The sequence below is a fragment of the Oxyura jamaicensis genome, chromosome 2 (assembly GCF_011077185.1).
Source record: "Oxyura jamaicensis isolate SHBP4307 breed ruddy duck chromosome 2, BPBGC_Ojam_1.0, whole genome shotgun sequence".
NCBI classification, from domain to species: Eukaryota; Metazoa; Chordata; class Aves; order Anseriformes; family Anatidae; genus Oxyura; species Oxyura jamaicensis.
In genome coordinates this window covers 18854557-18880890 of record NC_048894.1, presented here as the reverse complement: position 1 = coordinate 18880890, position 26334 = coordinate 18854557, and the positions used below count along the sequence as shown (strand labels likewise).

Sequence of the window (26334 nt, the reverse complement as noted above, 5' to 3'; positions counted from 1 at the left end):
CACAAACGTGCATTTGAAGCCTATCTCCTGGCTGCCTGACCTGCTCCTTGGTTCACACTGCAGAGAAGTCTCAGGGAGCCTGAACTGGAGCAGGTGAAACTGAACTGGAGAATTCTTTCCAAGAGTTTCTCTGAATGTGCCGCAGTTACTAAAGGACATTCAGCACATAGGCCAAGGTCTAATTTGCAGTAAACCTTCTGAAACACATATTGTGGACGTTAGGTGCTCAGCACCAGCTGTTTCACTCTGCAGATCTGTTTTTCTCCCAGCCCACCACTTGCTAACCTAAACACAGCCTCAGATAGCTTCAAACCACATGTGTAGTGGTGATGATGATGGTTCAGGGACCAAGTTAAACCCAGTCCAAGCTAAAGCCCCTGAACTGCACAGACGGTAGACATGCAGGCCTCAGTACTGATTACTGCATTGACTGGTGGTGGTGTTGCACCAAATCGCTTGCCAGTGTGGGTACAGCCTACTGCTCTTTGCCTTCAGACAGTGACCTCTGATGCTGAGGCATGCCAAGCAGAAAACAGATATTCTATCCCCTTTAAAAATATAGTTTTACCACATTTTTGACACCTGAACTCTCAACTCTCGGATGCTTTTACTGTATGGCATTACTGAGGCTACACGCAGGGAGAGGTTAGATAGGTGCCACCACGAAGACCCTGCAACGGGCTGAGAAGGGCTGCTGGCTTTCATAGTTCTGCTCAGCTGAGATTTAAATTCCATCGTACAGCTCTTACTGATGGTTTATTTAAATCCTGCAAATGCAGTTTTATTCTATTAATGTGCTCTACATCCGATTAAATTTTGTATATATTTTTTTCTATCTCTGCGTATCACCTAGCATTAAAAGTAGGCTCACTGAAATATAAATAAATACATAAGTGGACTCAAATCCACCATAATTCTGCTGGGTCTGATTCTGATTTCATGCTAGCATTAATCAGAACTACAATCACCAAAAATATCAGAGCCATTTACTTCCAGAGTTTGCATTAGTGCACTTGACAGATAGTATCAGAAGGTAGGCCTTCAGCTGCACAGCAACTTCTGCTGTTGCAGACTGTAAATACTACACTAAAGAGTACATCGTGATAGAGCCTAAAATTAATCTAATGCAATGCCCAAGATATATCCTCCATGGTCCTTGTGAAAAGGGAACATGAAAGATTTGACCAAGTGTTATCGATCAGAATTTAAAAAGTGGAAATGAAGGTTTCCACGTATCTCTACCTTCTGCCTTCTGATTTCAGCCTGCAATAGAATTAACCTACAAAAGAAAATAAATTGTGGCAGGACTACAGATACAGATCAAGGCTGTTTTAGATTACGTTCTCTGTATATATCATGGTTCTGTACCATCTGTTTTGTATCGAAAAAGAATAATACTTAAGGCACATTTATTACAGTAAGAATCTTAAGAGCTCACATAGTCCTTTAAAATATATACTGAAATTAAAGACAAAGTCCTGCATGGAAAACTGAAGGTCCTCAGCATCTTTCAAGAGGCAGTCAATGATTCTCTGATAGCACTGTACATAAAAAGCATCCCTAATGTACATGATTCTTGCCTGCATCCTGTAAAAATCATCACCATTACTTATATTGTGTTACTCATATTTTATACACATATTCTGTAAGTTACACAGAATAAACTTCAATCATGATACTCACTGACAAATTTCTGTTACACAACTATATTTATGGAGAATTTTATGAAAGGATGTATTTGCTTCCTTCTAGCCATGCATGGATCTACTTAATTTTCCTATACTAGACTTCAGATAAACTGGATTTAAAATGCATACTGCTTTTTATTTATGCACTGTATATGAAATTCATGCACAGTGTTTTTGTTGATGTTGTATAACTTTCCTCTCACCATTCTGATTTCACAACGTCCTCAGTGAATTCCTTATTTTTGTTAGCAAATAAAATCTTGATGAATAACCACATGCTATCCTTGAGCACTGCAGTTGCGTGTTCCTCCAAACAATTTCAGCCACTCGCCCATGCTAGGAGAACTCACAGTTGTCAGTTTAAATGAGTTATCCAACCTCATGATAGACCTAAAAGGGCCCTAGAGGGACTTGGTATTTTTTAATGATTCCTAGAATTTGGAGTTACAAAGACCACTTCCCCGCAGACTCCCCGCTCTCTGGCTCTGGAAATCACAGCAGCAGCACTGACTGCACACTGGGCTGCACTAGCTGCCGCGTAGCCAGCTGGCTGACAGAAGTGACTACTCCCCTCTATTCAGCACTCAAGGCCAGTTTTGGCAGCCCCAGCGCAAGGAAGACATGGATGTACTGCAGCGAGTCTGGCAGACAGCTGTCAGGGTGTCTAAGGGACCAGAGCACCTAGTGTACATGGAGAAGGTGAGATACCTGGGGCTGTTCAGCCTGGAGAAGAGGTGGCTCAGTTGGAATCCAGCTGCTGCTTTGAACTGCTTGGTTGGGGCTTATGGACAGGCTGAAGCCAGATTTATCTCAGAGCTGCACAGGGTAAGGACAAGAAGCAACAGTCAGGCTGCAACAAAGGACTTTCTGAGTGAACACAGAAGAAAAAAGTCCTCTCTGAAGGTGTTTAAGCACAGAAACAGGTTACCCCAAGGGCATAGGGATCCATCTTTGAAGACACTCAGAATTCATCTCGACAAGGCCCACCGTGACTTAAAAGCTCTGCCTTGCCTTGAGCAAGGGGATGGATTTGATAACCTCCAGAAGTCCTTTCCAACTAAAGTCCAAGCCTATGTGCATGCGTTGCTACTCCTTCCACTGTAATAGTTCTCCTATCTAGTTTTTCACCATCAATACACTAAATCTGTCATCTGTATCCTCATAATCTTGCATCCTGATTAATTCAAAACTGCTGTTTTCAGGCCATCTGTTATGCATATCCCCCCCTCAACCGAGTATATACAAAATACAGTGGCTATGATATTCCCTGACCACAATTTTGATGTTACTGCCTTTTTGTGTCTCATCACACCACCGCTTATCTCCCCCCACAGCGCAGTGGATTTGTTTGCCAATTTGTCAGATTCTGCCACCGGGATCTGCCTGTGTTGGCAGATCCGCACGGCAAATCACACACCGTGACTCCTGCTTCTGAGCTGGTGCATAAACACCTTCCAGCCTTCCCCTTCTCCCACACAGAGTTCATTTACTGCGATTTTTTTCCCAAGAAGCTGTCAGATGATGTCTACCGAGAAGGGTCACGGTGTCTGTCAATCTCTTTCTTTAAAATGATTACATATTCTACATGTTCCCCAATACTTTTAATGTGCTATGTCTAATTTCTTAGCAAACCTCAGAAATTACTCACCTTCTGTTAAATAATTAGAGCAGTTTTCCAGAGTACATAGATTCCCAAAGACTCTAAGGGAGATGCTTTTTTTCTAAATGCCTAATCAGGGTAAATGCCTCATTTCCTGAAATACCAGAGAGAGGCAGGTGTGCCCTTTTTCAGCATGTTTATCCTGCCTAAGTATTTTTCAAAGTCCCACCAGGCAGAAGTCTGCAGATTTAGCTATGCAAGTCTTGAAAATTTGGTTCACAACATGACACAAGAACAATAGCAACAATAAAAATACTGCAAAGGCTCGTGATTGATCTCCAAGCTGTTTTACAGTCCAGTATTCCTTAGGGTTTCCTCTGAATATGAAAATTAAAGTGAAAACAGAAAAGAAACTTCTGAAATTTATACAGTCTGTTTTTATGCTCCTGACTGTTTCTTTGATGTATGTTCAACTGCAGTGGAAATCTGTAGTTGAAGTGGAAGCGAACACACTGCAGAAGGGCGGCAGTAAACTGGGAAGTAACCAGGAGCAGTTGTGAGTAGCTGGGGTGAATTAATTCCTAACAAAGCAGGCCTTGAAACAAACAACAAACTACACCTTTAAAATACAAGTAAATTGCATGTATACAACATATACAAACATAGCCAAGCAGGTGTAATCATCACTGGACTGTATGCTTATTTTCACCAGACTGCCCTGCCACAGCTTTGATATTAGAAATGGAGCCGTTGCGTAGCTGTCTTGTCTCAAGTGGGATGGAGGTTAAATCCATTAGGCCCCCCAAGGTTTAGTAAGTATGGGAATCCCTTATCACTGTAAAAAGCTGCATTTTGGGGACAGACTTAAAAAATAATTTGTATCACACAGTTTCCCAAGCCCCAGCTAGAGACAGTGACAGAGACAGGTTCCTCCACTGGGCATTTCAGAGCAGGAGCCAAACTGTAGATCTTTGTAGTGTCCCCTGAAGTCACAGAATCACAGACTGGTTTGGGCTGGAAGGGACCTTCAAGACCACCCAGTTCCAACCCCCCTGCCATGGAAGGTTGCCCAAAGCCCCATCCAGCCTGGCCTTGAACACCTCCAGGGATGGGGCATCCACAGCTTCTCTGGGCAGGCTGTGCTGGTGCCTCATCAGGCTCTAACTGAAGAATTTCTTCCTTATATTTAATCTAAATATACCCTCTCCTAGTTTAAAATTGTTTCTCCTTGTCCTGTCACTACAGGTCCTCGTAAAGTCTCTCTCCATCTTTTTTATATGCTCCCCTATAAGCACCAGAAGGACTAGAAATAGACCATGAACACAAGGGTGAAACTCAGCCTGCATATCAATACACATACATTTCAGTATATGCATGTAAACATCCACATGTTAGTCAGGTGCCTAAGCTCCCATTTTGTCATGGTATTACAGTCACTCCAGCCATGGAGTCTGTAAAACTGTGCAGCTGAGTAAACAGGCATGTACGATTGTTTATACCTGCATCGTGCTGATTCACCTGGCAGCATGATGGATGACACAGAGTGTTGTTCTGGCCTCCTGCTGTCATTCCAGAAGAACACTGGTCTCCCACAAATCTGGCTTCAGATCTGCCAGCCATGGGTGAATACCGCAGGGCGTCTCAGATGACACTAGATACCTCTGTCGAGGGACGTGAATTGGCTCTAGGTGTTTGTGCTGGGACGAGCTCAGTTTTGTTCTAGCTTCCACTCGATGTACTGGCTAGATTGCCACTGAGTATAACAACTCCAGTGAGTACAGTAACACGTGCAGATTGCTCTATGTAGACACATAAATCTGCTAACACGAGTCATTCCCAAGGGTCTGATTCACATATGCAGGTACCTGTGGTTGCACCTGAGATGTCCTCGCGTCCTGTGTACCTCCCATGGTCTCCAGCAGGTCACTACAAAAAGAGAACTGGTCTTAAGACACATTTGGCAGCTACCTGAAGGTGTCTCAGGTTTTCAATCATAGAATCAAAGAATCATAGAAAAATTAAGGTTGGAAAAGACCTTCATGATCATCTGGTCCAACCATCCTCCTACCATCAATGTCACCCACTAAACTATGTCCCTAACCACCACGTCCAACCTTTCCTTGAATGCCCCCAGGGATGGTGACTCCACCACCTCCTTGACAGGGCAAACTGTCTCAATGCTTGACTGCTCTTTCTGAGAAGAAATGTCTCCTAATTGTTGAAGAGTAGTGCTCTTTGTTCAATTCTTTGTTTTAATTGTTGAAAAGTAGGGGCATGACTTTTCAATTTTTCCACTCACCAGTGAAATCACCTGACTGCCAGGACTTTTCAGCTATGATGGAGAGAGGCTTGGCAACTCCATCAGCCAGTTCCCTCAGGACCCTGGGATTCATGTCATCAGGTCCCATAGACCTGTACCTGTTTAGATTCACCAGGTGGTGTCGAACGTGCTCTTCACTTACAGTGGGTGGGACTTTGCTCCCCCAGCCTCCATCTATGGGCTGAGGGAAATGAAAGACTTGGGAAGCCCGTCTACCCATCTCCTCTGTGCAGAAGGGATGCCACCTCTCGCACAAGGGCTGGGGGATGGGAAAGAAGCACTCATGCAACCCCTGAGAAATGGCAACAGAGTTGTTTATTGCTGGGACATCCTGCAGGTAAGCCTGCAGGATGTCCGTGGTGGTTGGTGGCTCCAAGCTAATGCTTGGGATGGAGTCTGAGAGATGAGTAGGGAGCTCGCTGGGCACTCCTGCGATGCTGTTTGTGCGCTCTGATGGCAGAGAGAAAAGACATGCCGGGGTAGTCCCAGGTCTGATCTGGCTGAGGTGGATCCACTTCCATTGGTTCCTCTGCCTTTTCTTGTGGACCCAGCTCCATGGGCTCCACGGTGTTAGGCAGGAGGACAAGCCAGTCTTTGCCCGGGACTGCCCACATAGGATGCCTTCCATCAGGAATATTTTCTGGCCAGGGTGCCGAACCAGGGGGTCATCCAGTTCCATGCCTTGGTCTCATGCCACTCCCTGCCTGATTTTCATGCACGGGTTTGATGCTGCCATCTGTTTTACAGCCATGTCTGGGTCCCGCGCTGCATTCTGGCCGATAGGCACACCTCTGCTCCCCACGGCTCTCTGCCTCATGCTCCCGCCTTCGCTCCACACCACCACTGCACCACCGGCTAGGCCCAGGCCCCCCGTGGCTGTATGTTTGAGGGGCCGGCCTGTTCCCTGCATCGCTGCGGTGCCAATGATAATGCTGGTACGTGTCTGTGGGCCGGGCACCAGGCGTCCGCTGGGCACTGGTGTCTTTTGTGCCGCAGGCGCTGTCCCTCTGCCCATGACACTTCTTCTCATTAGCTGCCATCCTTCTCGGTGCTTCCTTGGACTGCATCGCTGTCACACCGAGAAGGGCTGCTGCTCGCCTTGCTCCTTCTGGCCTTCTTCCTGCCATACAAGTGGGCTCTCAGAGGACCGAGTAGCTGAGCAAGTGGTGGGCCAGTTGCAGGGGTCCTGTTTTATAGGGCCCGGGGCAAAGGCGTGGCAGTGGTGGCCCCTGTGACCTCAGCAAGCCTCTGCGATGGAGTGGCCCACCCGTGGCTGTGTTGGGAGAGGCCTGTGATGTCTGAAAAGACATGTGGTACCTTTCTGTGCAGGCAACTAAGTCCCTGGGTTATACATATCTTTTAAATTAATATATTAACAATAATAAAAAAAACCCTAATATATGAAATACACTGAAATGATTAAAAGAAAATTGTAAGAAATCCAGAGGAATGAAAAAAAAAATTGTCACCAGGTATTCAATTTCATACGTTAGGTGAATCAGTACTTGGCATAGTGGAGTGGAAAGGGCTTCCAGGATTAATGAGTCCAGTTCCTGCCACCTTTGGCACAACACCGCATGATACTCTCCAAAAACACAAGTCCTGTCCTTGAGCAGATATCACCTGCTCTTCCAAGTAACAGCCAAATGTGTTAATCAGTTATAGCTCCCAGAAATATGGGATAGTCAGACATATGCGGTGCATTTCACTGGAAAGACCCACACTTTGATCGTTTCTCATGCTCTCTCCATTATTTTGGAACGTGTTTAGACCATGGTATCACTCAAGCTGGATATCAAGCTGCAAGTTACAGGGTATCTGTTTTCAACTATCTGTCCACAACTTTGTTACAGAAAGCGGAAGCACTTACTAGACAAGAACTCTGCATTTTTCATGTCTTCAGAATAAAAACTGCAAATAATGATATCATCCTTTCACTACCTCTGTCTATTTTGGACTAACAATCGTCTGTATAAAACCTGATGTTTTGGTTTATCTTATGCCAAACAAAAAGGGAAGAAATTCCACACTGACATATCAACACAGAAAATTACTCTTTTTCAAAGTGGTCTGACAAATAAAGCTACAGTAAGGAAAGATTAGTTACATAACTAATAAATTAGCTTTGTACTGGATTGTCTGTGTAATGGGACATCAGAAACATCTGTGGCTATAGACTCCAGGCTACACAGTCAACAGAACTTAAACCCACTGAATAGAACTGGGGATTTGGTTCCAATTTCAAAGAAAGTAAGCACCGGTCACTTCCTATATCTTTGTTCATTTGGGGCTTGAAAATCTTTAGTGGAAATTTCAAATAAAGATATAGGAGGAAGGATATGAATGCCAACTTAGTGCCAAAATTTCTGTGGAATGTGTTTGAAAAAAAATGAAATCAGTGTACATCAAAATTATAGAAAACTTTGCCTGCTGGAAGATTAAAAGGTGCTAGATTATAAATAACTGCATTAAATTATAAAAAACTGTGAATAAAACCACTGGCAAAATCTTAAATAATACTGTCTATATCAGTCCAAACATTCGTGTACTGAACTCAACAGAATACCCCCAATGCATCCACATCATTTAGCACAACATATTAATTACAGTTTGAACTTGACAGCCATGACCAGATTATAAAAGCACTCTGAAATAAAGATCAACCCGTGACCATACTTAAAGGATTCTTTTCTGTTTTTAGATCACTTGTTATAACAGTTGGTATTTTTGCTTTAATATTATTACAATATTCTGTCCTTCTTCAGTAGAGAATTTGAAAATATCTGACTTGTTTTCTTGCTATCTGTTGCTCCAGGAAGCACAGTGTGGGTATAGCCTTCTATCTTTTCCATCTGAGAGATGTGAGTGATTGTGCAGGATGTGAGTCTGTGGCAATCGGGTTCGCAGCATCACTGAATTTAGACTTCAGACCTGCCAAGTATTTCACACTGCTTGCAGGGCTCACGCAGTTAGCTCCCGCCTGGCCTTTTCTTGCAGCTGGGGATCCAATGCACACATTTATTCAGCATTTACACAGATCCTTTGATTTGGTGCATGAAATCATGGAGCAGGAATGAAGCTGTTGCATGTCCATGCTGTCCTAAAAGAGCCTTCTGATCGCAGAGGTCCTGCTGAGGGGTGCACTCTCTGGATGCAGCCCAGCTCCGTGTTAGCCCACCACTCAGTGCTCCCTCTGTCCCCTGACCTAGCACAGCATTCTCGCAGGTACCGAAATAAACAGGACCTGAGAGCACTGATACCTGATGCCATACAATGCGCAGAACTTGGAGTTTAGAATGAAGCAGACCGTGCAATAAATCCCCCAGTATTATATTTAGTAATGGTATCATTTGTGTCATTCGGGAAAGTGATCTTGATTTGTAAAACCTCACAGCTCTGAATAAATCACTTCCACAGTGAAGTATTTGACTGATGAGACACTAACTGTCCTATAGTGAGAAAATTATTCAGACTGGGAAGATGACAGGTTCAGAGCACGAAAAACAATAAGCCATAGAGAAGCTGGAAAGAACAGCATGTACAAAAGACCAAAGGGCAATTGTCAGTACCCCTGAGTAATGGCCATAACAACAGGTGCTAAAACATACAATACAGCTATATAGCACTAGCCAATTTCTAGACTGGCAGAAAGTTCAATAGCCAAGTGAAACCCTTTATAACCGAGAGAGTCTCATTAGCACAATGAAAGGGACAAATAAAAATTGGTAGAACCCATTACAGTTGTGAAAAAGCCTCCTGTTTTCTATTTCCATTTGATCTCCCTATGCTATAGCTAATATAATAGTTGCCAAGTGGAAAAATAAGTAGAATCTTCAGTTAAAATTGACTACAGCTTTGAAATTGTTACAATTTCTTTTTCATCTTTCGTTCCAACAGGATTCCTGTCTTACCAAGTACAGTATATAATTATTCCAGGTTTTACTCATGAAGATATGTGCCCTTTCTTATCTAGCCTGCCTGTCCTATCTTGTTATAATTTACAGAAATCTGAAATATGCTGTTCTGATAAACCTGTCAGAATAATAAGAGAAATATGTATAGTTAATAATTGTAACAGGGTTTCCACATTATTCTGAGATCGATAGAAGTGAATATTATGAATAACACTCTAAATGCAATTTATAAAAATGTATAAATCCTTGCCAGTTGTTTCAGTTTACTAACACTCTTGAAATCATTATCAGGTATTAATTGCTAGTAAGCATGATTCACTATGACTTACTTGCACTGATTTACTGTTCTCAGTAGTGAAGTAAGCAAACAGAAGCTGGCATGGAGCACTCCTGAAAATGGAAAAAAAAAAGAAAAAAAAAAGAAAAAAAAAGTTTTTGTTACCTATAGGCCTGCCAAATATGAAGTAATTTGTTCTAAATCACATCTGTGTTAGTCTGCAGTACTGATGTTACTCTGAGCCCTTTTTTGCGTATAAATTCACAAACACTTTACACAAGAGAAGGAACTCTGTTGTAACACTGTGCAGCAGAGCTGAGCTAGCTAGAGATACGAAGTGTTATCAGACTGTCAGCTGGGGAAACGCTCCATCCAGATTCATTAGGTCCAGCCAGGGAGACCTGAAGGGATATTTAGCTGAATCTTCTCCTGTATAATTGTTAATGACTTCAATGTTAACTTCAAGAGGTCTGAGAACAGAAAGCATAAGCCCCAGAGAATGATTTTTTTGTCTGAAAGGCACATTAGCTTTAATCCTAAGCATATGTCCCTGCCTCCTTCATGAATACAGGGAAATCCAACAGAATAAGCAATACTGTCCTTTGATTTATTTCTCTGACTGCTTATGCTTCAGCTTTGTCATCAAGTGATCCATTTCAGCCTCATCTGTGCACCCCGCATCCCTTTTATTTCTGCTCTTTCTCACTGCAGTTCTTCTTGCTGCTTCCGCCTCCCCAGTCATGCACACGGAGATCTTGGCATGCACATTTAATGACAAAGGCCTTTGGAAATTAGAGAACTAATTTTTTAAAAAATGTTTTGTCTAGTTGATAGCTTGCAGCACCAAGCCAAACAAAATCATTAAATGGTTCAGTGGGCTAAGATCAAAGACGGACACCTGCGAGCAGAATCCTCTGTTATCCTTTCACTGTCAAAAGTAATTGTTGCTAATTGAACAAGTTTGTTTAATACTAAAACAGCCCAAGAGACTATATTCTGAGCTGCTGAAAATAGAGCTGGTTCTGCTGAAGTCAGCTATGCTAATCCATACCAACTGAGGAACTGACACAAGGAGAGAAACAGTTAACTCTTTCCTTAAATTCATGGGCTGCATGACCAGCTGTTGCAACTGAAATAAGTGTCTTAAAACTTGATCTGATAAAGAAGAAGAAAAAAAAAAAAAAAGGAAAAAAAGTTTTCCTTTCTACATTTATCTGAGAAGCTATTAAGTGCACACTTTCATATAAGGAGTCTAGAAGATATCCAATAGGACTTGATGAAGGTAAAAAAAAAACTTTGGAAGGACTGCAAGAAGAAACTAGCCAGCTTTAAAAACTGGTTTTCCTCTGCAAGAAAGCAAGCTCCTCTTCTCTGTAACCAAATTTAACATGTAACTACAATCAACCAGCAAGCAGCAAAAAACACAGCTTTAGCATATGGATTTAAATGTTTAGAAAGTAAATATTCACAAATCCAGCATATCTTCAAATCAGGCATCTCATAAAAAGAACTTGAAATAAAGTTTGGTTCTATCAGTTTCATGTTAAATCCTGGCACAGTGAATGGAAAAACAACAACAAAAAACAACAACAACAACCCAACAAAACCAAGCAATCATCACAATGACTTCCTGTAATATCAAATGAGATAGAGGTTTAAGATATAGGTCTGTTAAACACATCACACCGTCCTGATCATCAAGAGCAGAATTATATATAAGCAATGTTTTCTGAGGTAGCAGCGCACATTAAAATTGAAAGAATGTAATTTAGGGAGAGATTAAAAAACAATTGTGATCGTAAACATAAAGAGTATTTATTTCAGATTCAGAGCTGGCTCCTCCACTCAGCTAAGTGAAGAGAGCTTACAAATACCTCCAGTAAAAGCTTAACCTATCCTGTCTTTCTACCTGACACTTTGTGAGCTCCTGTTTTATTGGAGCTTGCCTGGGTTGCCCATGCAATGCTGAGCTGCTGTGCCAACAGCCAAGCAAATCCCAGAGTTGAAAAGCCTCCACATTATCGAGGCTGACACAGGCACAGTCTGCAGAGAGGTAGATGGGTGCAGCTACGTGGATAAACACAAACAGATGCATGCTGCATCTTGTGGTGCTCAGCAGCAGGCTGAATTCCTCTGAGCCCCAGTGCTGACCCCAATGCTATTACTCACAGTGCTCTTTTACTACTATTATTGGTTTTGCTTATCTCTTATATTCTATCCTTTTACTTTTTACCTTTACCATTACCTTTTGATCTTATAGCATTGTACTTACACCATTAATAAATGAATAAATCACTGAAGAAACTAAAATGTTGTGAAGAGAGCTTGCTAAAACTCACTCATCTAAGTGCACGGGCATGACAGTGGTGATATATTCAGCATGCACATAAGAAGTCACCAAGTCCCTCTTTTTTTGGTATAAGAGGCTTTCCAAAACCAAGAAACAGCAAGAGCCATTGCCCAAAATTCAGGATGCAGCTAGATCCTACCAGTGAGTGAGCTAGGTGGGTACCTGGCACTGGGATCTAGAAGTCAGTGCCAACACCAGGGGATATGCAGCATGCAGCAAGCAGTAATGTAGGACTGGCATCAACAATTTTGGGGGGAGGGCTGTCTGGAAAGAGGCTTGGAACTATGAGCAAAGAAATGTCTGTGGATGTGCAAAGAGGACATTACTTAAATTATCTCTAAATAAACAAGATTATATTTTAATGGTGTGTCTCTAGCTTGTTTCCAGACTACAGAGCCTCACTATTAGCTAATTGCGCATGTTACAAGGGAAGAACGTACAGAAAGTATACAAACAAGATACAAAACAGGTATTTAAACACTGCTTAGAAATTCTGTATTGTCTGTGGTAGTGTCTCTGACTTCAGAGTAACCACAATGAAAAAGGAGACACTACCATCTGGCCGAAAAAAAAGCTTTTAGATGCACCACTTGCTGGTGGCTTCCTAGATTGGTTAGTGAAGACACGAGGTTCCATATATTATGGAAATATATACAGTTACCACATTTATCTTTTTTATTTATCTCAGATAGCTTGTAAAAGCTTCCAGGCTGAGATGCAGTGCCGTGACATCGTGCTGTGTGCTGCAATGCATTATCTGTAAAGCCCAATCTATTAAGAGTACATGTCATGTAAAGAAATTGTGTAAAATGATCACCAGAACACAGAGACATGAAGTTAGCAGGCAACTTTTCAGATCCTGATCTACATGTAAAAGAAGGCTGCCCAACACCAGACTCTCCAGAACAAAAGTCTTGGGAATCCAACAAAAACCAGATTTGCATTAGCTGAAAACAGCAGGCCCAGGGCTGCTGGTTTTCATGTGCTCAGCTGCACCCATCCTGTTTCAGAGACCAAAACCTATGAGCTCTCCAGTTTGCATCTTTCCCCTTCTCATCCCCTCCTTTGGTTTCTGCAAGAAATCCCTTGATCTGGACAGTGAAGAAAACAAGATCGCAGGGTGCACGAAGGCAGCTCTCATTCAGTCTGGGTACAGTCATTTGTGTGTCTACCTAATTATAAGGAAGGGAATCAAAATACTATCATATACTCTAAAAAGCCTGTTTCAATACCCTCTGCATTAGAAACCACTTCTTGATGTTGCTGTCCAGGGGACTGTCCATGTCTGGAAAGTTTTTTCTGTGTTCATATTATCTGTCATTGTAAGGCAACAGAACACATATTTTTACTACTCTGGACATCAATGATTTTGTAAAAACACACAGCATGTAGCCTCATTCTGATTTAAGCTTAGAGAAAAATGCTAAGCTATGATTTCTGAGTATGTATCGACTCAGAAATCAGGACTAGGCAAGTACAGAATGTGTATTTACACTAAAAGCAAAGGGAGTACAAGATCCAACAAGCTCTACCGGAACAGAAAAAGCAGAAGACAAAGGAGGGCTGTGTTGCAAAACATGTTAGTTGTTCAGCATCCTAAACTAAACACAGCTCCGTAACATTCAGTGCAGATGCCCTAGAAAACGTTCCTGAATGCACTCTGCCAAATACCTCAAATGACTGGGCTGATGACCAGATTTTTAATATCCAGAAATAGGTAACATTTTGGTAGGCTGACAGCATGCCAAGAGAGTTTTCAATGCAAATAATGCAAAAAAACAAGCAACCAACCAAGCAACCAACCAAACAAAAGAATTGGATAGTAATCAAGCTAGGAAATGTGGTTGAAATTAAAAATAATTTAAAGTTAAAACAAGAGCCTCAGTGCCACGCGGTTTCGGGGTGACTGTCCTAAAGCACTGCTAGTTTCCCTTCATGAACTCATCTTTCACTTTGCTTAGCTTTTATAGGAGCAAAAATACAAGAGCTTGGCTAGTCTAAATCTATATTCAAGCTGTGAGTTACATTATTCTGACAATAGGGCCTGGCACCACAAACAGGCTTTGGAGACAGCACTGCTGGCATCTTTCAAGTTACCCATGGGCTCATTAAGTGGTTGGCCAGGAAGATGCTGGATTCTCACCTCCAGGCTGAGTCTAGGAAAAACACTCCAAAACAAGTGTTTCCTTAAAGATTAGTTGGGCGTGGGAGTAAATAGATGCTCTGACTTTTACAAAAATTCCGGACTATGAAGGGGAAAGAGAAGAAAACAGTTTGAAGATACTTTGGTATCTCTAAATATGTATATCTGACTTAAAAATATTTCAGGTTTACACACTCTTACAGCTAAACATCAGGTAGCACAAGAGATAGAGGCATCCCAGCTAAAGTTAAGGAATATCCTAAATAATATTTAACAGAATACTTCATACATATGAGGTAATAATCTCAATAACCAGATATTTTGTAATCTCTGAACTAATTTTCTAAACCTAAAGAGCATTTTCAGTGAATAAAAAATCAGATCTTTCATTGAAACTACCACCTTTTCCAGAAAACATTGTGACTTTTCTTTGCATAACTTCAAACTTTGAAATGTTTGTTTCTTTTTGGATTTCCAAACTCAGAAGAGAAATCCCTACATGAAAGACTTCTTGTCCCTCTCTCAGCTGCAGACCTATTTTGCCTCAACTTTTTGAAAGTTACACAGTAAGCAAAAGGAAAATTAAAATGTAATTCTGTACTCTGGACTGTTTTCAGAGTTGAGAAAGTTATGTAAATTACAGAGTAGATTAATGAAGAGGAACTAAAGAAAAGCAAAAAAAAAAAAAAAAAAAATTACTCAATTTCCCCTCCAAACAAGAAACAAAGGGAGGAATACAAAGGAAGCAAAACATCAAAATGATGAATGAGAAATGAGAATTCTAAATCTATAATTAAAAGAGCAGACTTTGACCAAGAAAATTTTCTGTTTTGAATACTGCAGTAGTGAAACAAGTTAAAAATATTCATTAAACTATCTTCTATATTTTGCAAGTCTAGCCTTCAAAGCCAAGATAAGAACAGAGTTGTCGTTCCTTGTCGAAACACAGCCTTTGGCAAGGCTTACCGGGAACAGTGCTGTTGTACGAATGGAAATGATACGGCGTAATTTGTCCTGAGGATACTACAGAGTGCTTTATTTCTGAAGGCTGAAGTTGTAAACTGAAATTTGGGCAAAAAAATCTCTTTATTAAAACATAGTCTCTGTGTTCCTTCATCAGGACAAGAGGTAAAGGCCTCTGAGAACATCTGATGTCAATCCTAGGATGTCCAGGATGACACTTAGCAGTATGCCAGAGAAGTGATTCAGTTTAGGTTTAAAAAGGATCTATGTCTTTGAAATCAAGTGATGCTTTAAAATATGTTTGCTAACATGCTGTGAAAACATTTATGCAGAATTATCTGATGTTTTAGATGTATGGTCAAAAAGGTGATTCCTTCAGTCAACCCTTCCTTCAGTCATTCCTTACAGTCATCACGTAACATCTCTGACGACATACAGTTTTCAAACACCACCTTAGATAGCAGACTTCGATGTGTCCATTTATGTTAGCTAACCTATTGGGTTTTATAAACCAAAAAATATGATCGGCAAGGTGACTTAAAACACAGTCTCGTTTTCTTAAGATACATATGCCCTAAGAAACAAGTGTGCCACCTACTGATTCACCAGATACCACTGAGGCATACTCTTCCTAATTCCGTATTGCTTCTGTGCTGCAGCAACTGTATTTGAGGACATTAATGAACTTCAGCTCAAAACACTCTGCATGACAGTGTCCTGTCACTCAGAAGTGTCCTGTTTCAAATCCAGAATTTCAGGTATAGAAATGCTAAGGTATTTTCAAATGTATTTAGTCATTTCAGTTAAACAACCAAATGGGTTTCACTTTATGAGCTTGTTCAGGATTATACAGGAAGTCCGGGCAGAGCTGAGACCTCAGCTCCTAGATTAAAAGTTTCACTGCTGAACCACCTGGAATGCCATATCGAAGGAAAACCTACCAGAGAATACTCCTGCAGTGGGAGGGCATTTTTCAGTAGTCTCAATCCATACACTTGGTGAAGGCAGGGTGCCTGCAGAAAATGAAGACTTACAAATCTCACTTGCAAGCCAAAAGAATGAAAGGCTTGTTCGTTTTTTTGATATATATTTTTTTTTTTTTCGTAGAGAAAGAGGTCAATTTACATTGATATTGGGTATTTTAATGTGAGAAGTAATATACCAAACTGAAATGAGAAGATGATATGTTGTAAATTCATTATTCCCAAAGCCAGCTGCTTCTTGTCAGAAAAGGAAAGCTCCTTTTAAGTGTCTTCTGAGACTGATATAAAGCAAGCTATATGACAGGACTGTATGTAGTGTATGTCATCAAGCATTTCTTAAAGCATAAAATATGAGTGATTTTTTTTTTTTTTTTTAATGGAAAAAAAGAATTGTTTCAGACAAGCAATCCAGCAAATAATAATTCCACTTCTGATGTTTCAGGAAATGAGAAACAACTCCCCCAGTGGTGCTTTCAGTAACACTAGAAAGATAATTTGAAACACCTCAACATGCAAATTTCCAACACTTAAATTTAAAAAAATACTTTGATTTAGCGGTAGCTTATGTGCTTAAAGCCCTTATGAAATTAAACATTAAAAATGTTGTTCCATAATACACTTTCAAATATGTTTTTAATCCACACTTGATTTATTTTTGCAGAAGCCTTAATTTAATCAAATTGATAGGACATTTGGCGCTGTTCCTTCATAGGAAAGCATACAAATTCTATAGTGGCTTTGTCATAAGCTAAATCATCAGAAGAAATTTCATTAAAATGTGTAGTTAATAAAGTCCTTATTCATTCTATTAGGTATTTAGTTTCTAGAAAACTCTTTAATTTCCTAATCTATCAAACGCAATTTGTATTATCCTCTTTTGTGTATATTTTTTAGTGCTAGCATAAATTCTGTTTCAATAAAATATTTCTGTCATTTGTGAATATTGGTCAAAGTTGTGAATTCTCATGACATTTCGTAACTGTTCTCATTAGTCATCTTCCTTTGCTTCCTTATTAGTATGTTGTTGCTAAATGACACCCTTGGTATATTTTCACAACATTAAATTAAAAAATGTTTTCCTTGATATATTTGCACAATTGTGACAAAACGTAATAAAAATACTGCAATTATCTGGCTGTCACGCGGTGCTTGATTGCCCCTACCCATGCTAAACACAGATAGAAATAAAGACAGAAAAGATAACCTCTGCAAAATTCATTTCCATGGCGTGACAATACCACATTTATTTAGACTGTGGAGTAGGTAAAGTGCCCATAATGTGCTCATAGTCTTTAACTTCCAGTCACACAACTGAATAGAAATCAACACTGGACTAAGGAATACAGAAGGGGTGTGCTCAAATCTCACCAGGCGTGGAGGCAAAACGCCACATGATCACACTTCAGGTGGTGCTTCAGGGTCTTGGAGGTTAGACCCATAAACATGGCATGAATAACAGAGCAGAGGAGAAAAAAGCATGCTCATCTTTCTCCAGGTCATCTGCTGTTGTTCCTCTTAAGTTTAACAAGGCCAAGTGCCAGGTCCTGCACCTGGGGCGTAATAACCCCAAGCAGAGCTACAGGCTGGGAGATGAGTGGTTGGAGAGCTGCCAGGCGGAGAAGGACCTGGGAGTGATAGTGGACAGTCGGCTGAATATGAGCCAGCAATGTGCTCAGGTGGCCAAGAAGGCCAACGGCATCCTGGCTTGTATCAGAAATAGTGTGACCAGCAGGGCTAGGGAGGTGATCGTCCCCCTGTACTCGGCTCTGGTGAGGCCGCACCTTGAGTACTGTGTTCAGTTTTGGGCCCCTCGCTACAAGAAGGACATCGAGGTGCTTGAGCGGGTCCAAAGAAGGACGACAAAGCTGGTGAGGGGCCTGGAGAACAAGTCCTACGAGGAGCGGCTGAAGGAGCTGGGCTTATTCAGCCTGGAGAAGAGGAGGCTCAGGGGCGACCTTATCGCTCTCTACAGATACCTTAAAGGAGGCTGTAGAGAGGTGGGGGTTGGCCTGTTCTCCCACGTGCCTGGTGACAGGACGAGGGGGAATGGGCTAAAGTTGCGCCAGGGGAGTTTTAGGTTAGATGTTAGGAAGAACTTCTTTACTGAAAGGGTTGTGAGGCATTGGAACAGGCTGCCCAGGGAGGTGGTGGAGTCACCATCCCTGGAAGTCTTCAAAAGACGTTTTGATGTAGAGCTTAGGGATATGGTTTAGTGGGGACTGTTAGTGTTAGGTTAGAGGTTGGACTCGATGATCTTGAGGTCTCTTCCAACCTAGAAATTCTGTGATTCTGTGATTCTGTGATTCTTGCTGTTGTCTGTACGCCTGTCTACTTCACAATACAGATGCATGCTCTTCATAGAGTTTGTGAGACTGTGCTGACCATTTCCAATCTGCATGAAGCCCTTTAATCTTCAAATAATTAAACCCTTCGTTCCAGGACTGTAACTAAGTGGAGATTGGCCAGTTATGTTTGAAATAGCCATAAGAACTATCAGCACGGAAGATAAGAAAAAGAAAAGCTATTGTCATGGAGACCATTGAGTCTATGCATCCACCAGCTAGCTACTTGCTTACTACACAAACACAGCAGGATGGGAGAAAGAATTGGAAAAGCAAAAGTGAGAAAACAAAATGTGGGTCAAGATAAAGATAGCTCAATAAGTGAAGGACAAAAAAGGAAAAGTGATGCAGAGGCACCATCTCTGACAAGCAGACCAATGCCCAGCCAGTTTCCAGGCAATGGCTACTTTGGTGAGACTACCCCCCAGTTTTTACTGCTGAGCCTGACCTAATTCAGTATAGAAAAACCCCTTGGTCAGTTTGGGTCAGCTGTCCCAGCCCCGCCTCTTGCCCACACCCAGCCTCCTCACTGTGGGGGCAGTGTGAGAAAGAGAAGGCCTTGATGCTGTGCAAGCACTGCTCAGCAACAGCTGAAACAGGGGTGAGTTACCAGCACTGTTTTAGCCACAGATCTACAACACAGCAACATACTAGCTGCAGCAAAGAAAACTAGCTCCGTCCCAGCCAGACCCAGCACAGAGTTTAAACCCAAATCTTTGTCTTCGGTAGTTACATTCATCTCTCCTTACATTTGTCATCTGCAGTGCCTGTTTAGAAAAATAAAGACCCACAAGAAGTTTGTGAAGCAGGTGACTTGCCTCTCTCTATCAAGCAGCTACATTTTTTCCCCTTCTTTCCCTGTCTCTAATATCCCATGTAACTACTAAAGATCGGCAAGATTTCATGGAGAGTCAGTCAGTCTGAGACTGGCCTTAGAACTTCAGTGTGATTTCTCCGGTTAGATACGGATCAGTATAAATGGCTCCGACTTGTTATCGCAGCTGTTTCTAGTGAAGGTGATCGTAAATCTCTATAGATTTTCTATGGGAGTGGTGATGGTAAAAGTGGAATGAGACACCATCACGTATGGGGCTTGTTTACAACTAAAAATGACCTCTCCAACTCTTCTGCTACAACTGTAATCACATTTATCACAGAATAAACCAACAAGGCCAGAACCTATTTGTGCTATGATCTCTGCAGATTGATATGGCTTATAAAAATAGAACTGAATTTACACTTGCAGTGCATTGTAATAAAAAATCTGGGGAGAAAGCAATGAGATTTGTGATAAAAAAGAAACCACAGGAGAGAGATAATAGTAACTGTAATGTCTTTACCTATTATTACCTAACTTTGAGGTCCAAAAATGATTATATTTGCCTGTTGCCATTTGCTTCTGCAGTTACTGATGGCAATTAAACTGCAATTTGAAATTAGAAAATGTTATTCAATTTCAGAATTTGGCTTAGCATTCTCTCCAAAACAGCCTTAGCTGGCAAAAGAGAATACGACAATGAATTCTTGTTCTGAAAATAGCACAATATCTGGCATGGCTTTCTCCATCATCGGCCCAAAGCTGATAATAGAAAGGAGATAACATTTCTGGTCCTCTGACAAAGCTCTGTGCTGATGTCTGAACTGCAGGGCCACAACACATGATGCTCTAACAGAGATTTGCCTGTGCCTTGCTCTACGTTGCATAACTGTTTTATCTGCTTGCTCCCAAGAACCAACGGCTTTTTCTTTTCCCATGAATGCTCTGCAGACAATAAAAAAGTATAATATGAGCCAAAAAAGAAAGGAAGGAAGGAAGAAAGAAAGAATATGATGGAAGGATGCACAGGGCAACTTTTATTTTTTAAGCAGATTATATATATTTATTAATTTTCATAAATATTCAGTATTACTTGAGTGAGGAACTAGCCTTTCATTTAGAGAAGTTAACGATTTAGTTTTTCATCAGTACCCCAGCCCACTTGTATTAAAGACAGTCCTCCCCAAAAGAGTTGCCACCTGCACTCCTGACTGGGGACAAATTGCAAAGTGGATTCAAGCGGGTGCCATTATTTGCCATTTTCCCCTCTCAAACGGCTGCTGCAGCAAAACCTCGGGCAAGGAGCAGGATCCCCGCTTCCCCTCCCGCTGTCCCTGCCCCACTTCCCTCTGCCCTGTAGGCTCAGTTCCCCCCTCCAAAGCCCTCCCTGAGCTCCTGCCCCACCACACCGCGGCTAAAAACAAGCAAAAAGCCGCATTTCCAACAGCCGGGGCGCAGCCTGGCGGGGAAAAGAGGGCGGCACAGCGCCGTGCAGTGACGCGGGGAGGGCTCCAAGCGGCGGCACGGCCTCGGGGAGCCCTCTTGGACCCGCGGCCGGGCGGCTGAGGGAGCTGAAGGAAAGCTCTAGGGCCGCCATCCCGGGCTCCCCTCAGCGAGGCCGGGCCGCGGGCGCCACCTTCCCGCCCGCCGCCCCGCGCATGCGCCGCAGCCGCCTCCTAGCAACAGGGAAACAGCGGCGCCATCGCCCCCGGGCGGGTCGGGGAGCGGGGCCGGGGGCTGAGGGAGAGCCGGTGGTGGAGGAATAACGCCCAGTTTGTGCTTTATTTCTTAAAGTTTCCTTCAGCCGCAGCCAGCCCAGCGACCGGCTTACTGCCTGCGTGGTGGCAGCGTCTACACCAGTAAGGAAAGCGGTGCAGTCTTAGGGTTATAATAAAGCTGTGAGGTTTATCTGCAGGAGTTTGTGTGGGACAGTAACGTGACAGGTACGAGACCTGAAGCTGTGCAGATAATAGACGAGGTGGAAAAAATGAACGAGAGAATAAAGCTTTTAATACAGAGGTTTTACCCTAAATGCCACTAACAGGTGTTTGGGCTGTGAGGGAGCAAATCTCACCGAATTTTTGATGTTTCAAAGGTTGGGGGCGTCTGCAGGCAGGGATTTCAACACAAAGTAGGGGTTTGCTGGCCGAGGAGCATCATCTGCAGAACAGACCTTTCCTTTTGTAATCCTAGCCTGAATTGGTCGTCTATATAACAGAACTCCAATACTGTATTACCTTAACCATTTTTAGGATTTTGATCATAGTTGCCATTCTCTGATTATCTGATGTGCTGCCACGATGAATACTAAGATGGGCTTCCATGACCAGTAGTTCCTGTTCCTGCCTGCAAACCTGCTCTCTGTACTTCTATCCTACACTGTAACTTTTTTAAAAAAATTCATTTTGAACATGTTAAAGGCTAATAAATGAGGAGTTAAATAGTAGGTCTGCCCTCGTAACCATGGAAATCATTAATGTGATAGTGACATACTTGAGGTGTTTCCAATAGTATAAATATTTAGTGTAAGTAACATATTTTGATATGTGCCGGTAAAGGAAAGAAAGTAATTGGCAAAAGCTCAAACACAATATGAATACAATAAACTGGTCATGAATAAATGGACACTGAAAATTAAAAAAGGTCTCTGGTTGTCTGAGCAATCGTCTCATGCAACAGCTTTTCAGTGAGAGGAGTGGGAACAAAATACCTTTTTTAAGGTAGAGCGTTAGAGTTATCTGGTGGGATTAATGGGACATGGTGCATGGTGCAGGAATGAATTGGATCATTCAGAACGTCATGTTCAACCCGATGTACCTACAGAGCTGGCAGATAGAAGCATTCATTTTAAGACACGCACATTGGCACAACTGCTTAAAAACTTAAGTGCATCTTTAATTTTTACTTGTCTTTAAAATGTGCTTCTTCCTAAGGCAGACCAGCTTTGACTTCTATATGAGAAATGTCTTGCTATTATTCTTCAGGAAAAGGCTGCATAACTTCTCTCTCTCTCTCTCTCTCTCTTTTTTTTTTTTTTTTTTTTTTTTTAGATTAAGCCAATTTTTCTTTCACTCTTTCTCATGGGATGTGGGTTTTCACTGTGTCTCGGTGAGACATTTAAAATCACAGACATAATTTCTAAAAGTCTTCTTCATTTGGATTGTCACAGCCTGGATCCTCCAAGGATAGATGCTAGGTTTGATGTTATTTAATATATTCATTACAATTTGGAAATGAACAATAACATAGAGAAATCAGAATTTTCTACTGAGATGAAATAGTTTGTATTAATTAAGACTGAAGAAGATTGTTAGAAACATCTGAGAGCTATCCTGGTTCTGCTATCACAGTGTATCTGGTAACATCATGATAAATAAATTAATTGGTGGTGAATGGAATATAGTTTACGCTCCCAGGAATATTTGGAACACTTTACTCTTCAGTAGTGAACCCGAGTTAACTGTAACCCACTGGGGAAACGACCTGTTTACCATACGTGGATGGCTTAGTGAAAATCTTCGCTGAAGAAATTGGCTAAAAATTAATCCTTAAAAAGATGTAATGTCACTGTAATAAATCAGTAGTGCTCTAGAATTGATTATGGTATTCAGGGTTAGGTTATTCATATCTGAGAAAGATTTAACAGTCACAGAGGGGCTCTGAGACAAGAAACTTATATGTCTGGAAAAGCTGTATGGAAAAAATAATTAAGACCGTTTAGAAAGGTGATAAATCAGAATGTACAGGAAATTATAAAAGAAAGTAGAAAGGATCAAGTCAGGATATCTTTTAACTAAATTTGTAATACAAGAACAAGGGAATGTTGTGTTGAATTGAATAAAATGTTTACATATTTTTTAAATCTAAGGAGTAGTTGCTTGTAAAGTACACTTGACAATTGGACCTGTGCCATAGTGTGTCATAGAATGAAGAGTAAAGGGATTAAGCATTTATGTGGACAGTAAAAATAGCTACTATTGTGAGAAAGAACATAAAAACTTCAGGAGATCTAAACCTTTGTACTTCAGGGAAATAAAAAACCTGTAACAGATGGAGGAAAACTGACTTTTGGGATTGGTTTCATGCATTTATCAGAAGCATTTGGCTCTTATCACCGGAGGCAGGATACCAGTCTGCCATGGAAGACTGTTCTTATTCAGTGAAGGAGGGTTTTTTTTTGAGCTGAGGCCTCTCAGTTGCTCTGTAATTTGTAAAGAATGCTGTCACGTTTGTTAATTCCTGTTACTTCACGTTATGAACGTTCATACACCGTCTTTCATACTGTACAAATTGGAAAGGACATGGTGTCTCTGTAGCTTAGAATCTAGCTTAAGGAGTGAGATACTCCTTAGTGCACCTCTTTCTAGGCGTGCCAAGAAGTTCAGCAGGATTGACTTTGTTCAACTGAATCAAAATGAAAGATACTATCTTGTATCTATGAACAGATTCTAGTTAAGTTGGGCTAGTTAACAGCTGTTGCAAGGTAGCTAATTCTTACTTAATCCTGGTCATTTCTTGCCCATATACGTGTAGGCACAGATAAAACAGCAAGAAGATTCAAAGGTGCTGACTTGTATGTAGTTCATGAATTCAGGAAGGGAGTGAGATTGTCTATGAGATTGTCTGCTAATGCTGTGACTATAATTTTATCAAATTCCTTTTGATTGCACTGGAAAGCTGCAAATCTAGCATGTCCCTACAGAAATCAATTGAAATAATCAGTGAGGTGGACCAGTTTAAAGGCGGTTTCCACTGCTAGCAAAGAAGAAGATTTGAATGTCTGAGACAAGAAAAAACAACAAGACGTCCTTTAAAATGGCTACACAAATTGACATTGGTTAATTATCACTTGGTTGGTAAAAAGAATCTCGCATATTCATCATTTTGGGGGAGGAACTTGACAATCATGAGCTAGCAATGTGTCATTGCATCAAAGAAGGCTAACTTTGTCCTTGGCTCCTTTATGCAAAGTATTGCCAGCAGGTCGAGGGAGGTGTTCCTTCTCTCTTCAGCACCAACGAGACCATGCCTGGAGTAATTTGTCCAGTTCTGGCCTTGGCAGTACAAGAGAGACATGAGCATATTGAAAAGAGTCCAGTGTTGTAGGGCCATGAAGATGATGAAGGGACTGGAGCATGTCTCCTATAAGGAAAGACAGAGAGAGTTGGGACTCTTCATCCTACAGAAGAGAAGGCTCAGTGGGGGTCTTACAATAAAGATTCCCCATGTATAAATACCTGAAGGGAGGGTGCAAACAGGACAGACCCAGTAACTTTTCAGTGGTGCCCAGTGATGGGACAAGGGGTAGTGGGCACAAACTGAAACACAGGAGGTCCTGTCTGAAGGTCAGGAAGCACTTCTTTACTGTGTGAGTGACAGAGCACTGGCACAGGCTGCCCAGAGAGGTTGTGGAGATCTTCAAAAGCTGCCTGGACGTGATCCTGGGCAACTGGATGTAGGTGGCTCTGCTAGCAGGGGGTTGGACCAGATGGTCTCCAGAGGTCCCTTCCAACCTCAGCTGCACTGTGATTCTGTGATCATGGTCAGGTTGTAATAGCACAGCTTCAGACTTTCTTAAAGCATGGTACTGTCAGATCCCAAAGGGGATTTTGTAATAAGTAACTTATTAGAAGCCTTTCTTAAATCTTTCTTTGCCCTGCTTTTCCATAGGAATAATTGTTCTCAGGAGGGACTTCTGAGTCCTTGACAAAGAGGTAAGTTCTGCAGTTGTCTGTGTCTTTGGCTTAGTCTTGCACATTATCTCATGTCTCACTAACATTCAGTATGTGCAGGGTGTTAGGTCATCGGGTCAGTTATTTAAGGGTTTAGAAAACAGAAGATGCAAATGGAACAGGTGTTTATTTTGTAAATGTATTGTATAAATTAAAAACAAAATAGTATGGCCTCTAAGTTTATGCAACAGGACTCTGACAATGTCAATATACACCCCATACTGTAAAGGAAGCATTTATAAAATTTCGGTATTTTGACCAGTACAACCACCATAAAACTTTCCCTATATTTGAAAGTAAGATTTATATTAAAAAATATATCTTTTGTTAAGTATCTTTCTTTTTTAATTAAAAATAATTTGCTAGCCATTATCATTATACAGGTACCTGAAAGGAGGCTGTAGCGTGGTGGGGGTTGGTCTATTCTCCCACGTGCCTGGTGACAGGACGAGGGGGAATGGGCTAAAGTTGCGCCAGGGGAGGTTTAGGTTGGATATTAGGAAGAACTTCTTTACTGAGCGGGTTGTTAGTCACTGGAATAGGCTGCCCAGGGAAGTGGTTGAGTCACCATCCCTGGAGGTCTTTAAAAGACATTTAGATGTAGAGCTTAGGGATATGGTTTAGTGGAAGATTTGTTAGTGTTAGGTCAGAGGTTGGACTCGGTGATCTTGGAGGTCTCTTCCAACCTAGACTATACTGTAATTCTGTGATCATTTATTAAAAAAAAATTCTCTGCACACTCACTAGTGAAAAAGTGTATAGACGAAAAAGATGTTGAAAATCTGGTGATAGGTTTTTTAATTTAGAAAAGTCAGCTGTCAGAAAACATAAAACTAATACTTGGCTAATCCAATAAAGCATTTAGTCATTTATAGTTAAGCAGCAATGTCTGATGTCTTCCGGCTTCTACCCAGTGAAGTCGATAGCCTGATTTACTTGTTTATTTTGCTATAGTGACTAGAAATAGGTGGCTGTCTCAGATTTGCAACATAGGAAGTGATTCACACTGAGCAGAGAAGTTTCTAGAGCACACCAATAAAAAAGTGAGTACAGGAATTGTGGCCATCATTATCTGCAGATCTAGTGCTTAGAATCTGCTCCACTGGGCAGCATCTGCAAGAAATCTTTCATAAACAAAATACATTTTCCTTATTATATTTGGAGTTGCAATAATGCCAGGTCATGATAGAACAGCCGAAAGGTTA

General features: G+C 41.5%; 1 protein-coding gene across 4 annotated transcripts in view; it reads left to right on the top strand.

The window, feature by feature from the left end:
• Nucleotides 1-21133: 21133 nt before the first annotated feature.
• The window catches only part of ARMC3 (armadillo repeat containing 3), a 62275-nt gene continuing 57074 nt past the window's right edge, over nucleotides 21134-26334 (top strand). For 2 of the 4 annotated variants that reach the window (XM_035319360.1, XM_035319358.1), the window contains exons 1-2: nucleotides 21151-21169; nucleotides 25068-25111. The gene's annotated coding sequence lies outside the window, so the exon portion shown is untranslated. Of the gene's footprint in view, nucleotides 21170-25067; nucleotides 25112-26334 lie in introns of all 4 variants that reach the window. The other 2 variants (XM_035319363.1, XM_035319359.1) reach the window with 2 other exon arrangements.